We start from the raw sequence: 4,311 nt of genomic DNA, 5'->3' as shown, positions 1-4,311 counted from the left end.
TATGGCGCGGCCTACGGCGCCGCACCCGCCGTGTCTTCGGTGGCCCCGCCTGGTCCGGTCGATGCCCCTTCCGGTCCTGGCTACGAGGCGTCCTTGACCCTCGCTCCCCATGATGTGCAGAACATGGGTCCCCATGCGGGTTATGCTCCGGCGCCATCGCCGTTCTACTTCTCGCATCTACTTCCGGTGAAGCTTACACCGGACAACTACCTGTCCTGGCGGGCGCAGATGCTACCTCTCCTATGGAGTCGCTACTTGGAGGGCTATGTTGATGGCTCTATCCCGTGCCCGCCGCCGTATCACCCGGCTCATCATGTGTGGGTGGCTCAAGACCAGGCGATACTTTCGGCCATCCAGTCCTCGCTAACTCCGAGCGTGTCGTCGCTTGTCATCTTCGCCGCGACATCCGGGGAGGCTTGGTCTGCACTTCACAGCAGTTTTGCCTCTCAGTCTCAGGCGCGTGCTCACTCTATCCGCACTGAGTTGGGGGAGACCAAGCTTGGAGGCCTCACCATCATGGAGTACTTCAACAAGATGTCAGGTCTTGCAGACACGCTGGACTCCATTGGCCAGCCCCTTGGAGGTGAGGACTTCACCACTCATGTGCTCAATGGACTTGATGATGACTATGACAATCTCATTGAGAACGTCCATGGGCGCGAGGCGCCTCTCCCACCGCGGGAACTGTATGCGCGGCTCCTTGGTCGCGGACAGCGCATCAAAGCGCGTCAATCTACTCCGAGTTTTGCCTCTGCGAACGCCGCAACCCGTGGCAAATCACAGAAGCCGTCGCTCCCTGCCAAGCCGGCGGGCGCATCTCAGCCCTCACGGGGCGCCGCGCCGTCCATCACAGGAGGATCACGGCCGGTGGCTTGCTGCCCCAGTTGTGGTGCTCAGCAGGCGTGCCAGTTGTGTGGGATTGAGCGCCACGTAGCTTCTCGCTGTCATCGCCGCTACAAGCAAGATTTCCTTGGCCTTGGCAACAATGGCAAGGGGAATGAAAAACAGGCGGCCGCTGCGGTGGTGGGTCATGAGCACGGGCGTACTCCATCCTACTCGATTGATCCCTCGTGGTACATGGACACGGGAGCTACCAACCACCTCACCAACGACATGAGCAAGCTCTCGGTCTAGGAGCCATATCGCGGTCATGATCAGGTGCGCACCGCCAACGGAGCAGGTATGCGCATCTCCCATGTTGGTCAGGCATCCCTTCTTGCACACAATTCACGAAAACTGCATTTGTCTAACATCCTTCGTATTCCCACTGCTTCGCGTAGTTTGTTGTCTGTTCCACAACTTACTCGTGACAATAATATCCTTGCTGAATTTCACCCTTTTCGTTTCTTTATCAAGGATCGGGACACGAGGGCCGTTCTGCTTAGCGGTCGTCTTCGCCGTGGCTTGTATGCACTTGACGCGCCAACCGCACCTCCCATGCAGTTTTCTCCTCAGGCGTTCAGTGGTGTTCGTGTCTCACCTACACATTGGCACGCACGACTTGGTCATCTTGCCGCTCCCATAGTCCGTCATGTGTTACATCGTCATGAGCTACCAGTTGTGTCAAATAAAACTGCTGAAACTATTTGTGATGCCTGTCAGCAGGGCAAGAGTCACCAACTCCCGTTTTCAGAGTCTAGTCGTGTTGTGAAACATCCTCTTGAGCTTATTTTTTTCGATGTATGGGGTCATGCCCAAACGTCTGTTAGTGGCCATAATTATTATGTCAGTTTCATTGATGCTTACAGTCGGTTTACGTGGCTCTATCTTATTAAGAAAAAATCTGATGTGTTTGATGTGTTTATCCAGTTTCAAGCACATGTTGAGTGTCTCCTTCGCCAGAAAATTATTCATGTACAAAGCGACTGGGGGGGGGTGAATATCACAACCTCAACTCGTTCTTTAACAAGCTTGGGATTACACACCGTGTGTCTTGCCCCCATACGCATAAGCAGAATGGGACTGCCGAACGTAAGCATCGTAACCTTGTAAAAACTGGCTTCACCTTATTAGCTCATGCCTCCGTACCTTTTAGGTTCTAGAGTGATGCTTTCTCCACTGCATGTTTTTTGATCAATAGGCTGCCTTCACGACTACTGAATATGAAAACCCCACTTGAACTCTTGCTCAATGAAATCCCAGACTACACCTTTCTCAAAGTCTTCGGGTGTGCCTGTTGGCCTCATTTGCGTCCATATAATAAACATAAGCTAGAGTTTCGGTCGAAAAAGTGCGTTTTTCTTGGGTATAGTTCCCTTCACAAAGGGTACAAATGCCTACATGTTCCCACCAACCGCGTTTACATTTCTCGTGACGTTGTTTTTGATGAGAATGTGTTTCCCTTTCGTGCACTTCCGAATACCTCTATCACTCTTATGCCAGACGCTTCTTCTACCACACCTGTGCCTGATCAATTTGTGGATGTTTCATATGCTCCTGTGTTGCTCCCTAACCATGCTGCAGGTGTTGGCCGTGGCACTCGTCTCGAGCTCCTTGAGGAACAAGCACCGGCGCGTCCAGAGGACGATCGCGTGCATGGGGCATGCATACCGGGCGGTACTCCGCAACCCGCGAGAGCTGCGCCCGCGGCTGCCTCGCTCGACGCCGCTCCGCGAGCGTCGACCTCGCCCGCCTCGTGGGAGTCGCCCGAGATGGCCTCGCAGGAGGTCGCTGCTGGGCCAGCCTCGCCATGCCCGCATGGGCCGGCTTCGGCTCCCGATGGGCCGGCCACCCGGCCGGCCACCCCAGGATCGCCTGCTCCTTCTGCGCCCAGCGGCTCCGGCGTGGACCTGGGCGACGTGGCCGTGTCGGGCGCCACACCGCCCGCCTCTCCGACGCCCGGTGGCTCTGGCGTGAGCCCTGCCGACTCGGGGTCGCCTCTTTCGTCGCCTGCATCATGCCCTGCGTCGCCACCACAACCTGCTGCTCCTCGACATCGCACGCGCAGTCAGACCGGTGTCTTTCAGCCTAAGATTCGGACCGATGGGACTGTTGCGTGGCTCGCCGTGTGCATGGCTCATACTGCTGCGGATCCCACTGCTGAGCCTCGCCACTTTCAGGCTGCATTAGGCATTCCCCACTGGCATGCCGCGATGGAACAGGAGTTTCAAGCATTGCTGAAGAATGACACCTGGCAGCTTGTTCCTCCAGTGTCTGGAGTCAATATTATTGACTCTAAGTGGGTGTTTAAAGTTAAACGGCATGCTGATGGCTCCATCGAGCGTTACAAGGCAAGGCTAGTGGCTAAGGGCTTCAAACAGAGGTATGGTCTTGACTATGAAGACACGTTCAGTCCAGTTATCAAGCTCACTACCATTCGTCTACTACTATCCCTTGCTGTTACTCGAGGATGGTTTCTCCGTCAGCTTGATGTGCAGAACGCCTTTTTGCATGGAGTTCTGGAGGAGGAGGTTTATATGCGTCAGCCACCAGGGTTTGTGGATCCTGCACGTCCTAATCATCTCTGTCGTCTATTTAAGGCGCTCTATGGTCTTAAGCAGGCTCCCCGTGCCTGGCATGCACGTCTTGGTTCGGTTTTGCGGGCACTTGGGTTCATTCCTTCTACTGCTGACACATCACTGTTTCTTCTTCAACGCCCTGAGGTTACAATGTATTTACTGGTCTATGTTGATGATATTATTCTCATCAGTTCCTCAGATGATGCGGCAGACCGTCTTGTGGCTGCATTGAGTGGTGATTTTGCTGTCAAGGATCTCGGTGCTCTGCACTTCTTTCTTGGTCTGGAGGTTCCACGGTCTTCTGCTGGAGTCACTGTTACTCAGAAGAAGTACGCTCTGGATTTGTTGCGTCATGCTGGTATGCTGCAGTGTAAACCTGTCACTACTCCTATGTCTGCCACTGATCGGTTGTCTGCTTTTGATGGAGACCCTCTCTCCTCTGATGATGCCACTGAGTACCGCAGTCTTGTTGGAGGCCTGCAGTATCTTACTATCACCACACCAGACATCTCTTATGCAGTCAATCGTGTCTGTCAGTTTCTTCATGTGCCCACAACATCCCATTGGTCAGCTGTGAAGCGCATTCTGCGTTATATATGTCTCACTACATCCCATGGTTTGCTCCTCCAGTGTGCGCCATCTTATGAGATCTCAGCCTTCTCCGATGCAGACTGGGCTGGTAGTCCTGATGACTGGCGATCCACGGGGGGGTATGCAGTGTTTCTTGGCCCCAACTTGATTGCCTGGAATGCTCACAAGCAGGCTACGGTGTCTCGCAGCAGCATAGAAGCCGAGTACAAAGCAGTTGCTGATGCGACAGCTGAGATCATTTGGGTTCAGTCCTTGCTGAGGG

Source organism: Triticum aestivum, chromosome 7A (genome assembly GCF_018294505.1).
Source record: "Triticum aestivum cultivar Chinese Spring chromosome 7A, IWGSC CS RefSeq v2.1, whole genome shotgun sequence".
Lineage (NCBI taxonomy): Eukaryota > Viridiplantae > Streptophyta > Magnoliopsida > Poales > Poaceae > Triticum > Triticum aestivum.
Note: the sequence above shows the minus strand (reverse complement) of the source record.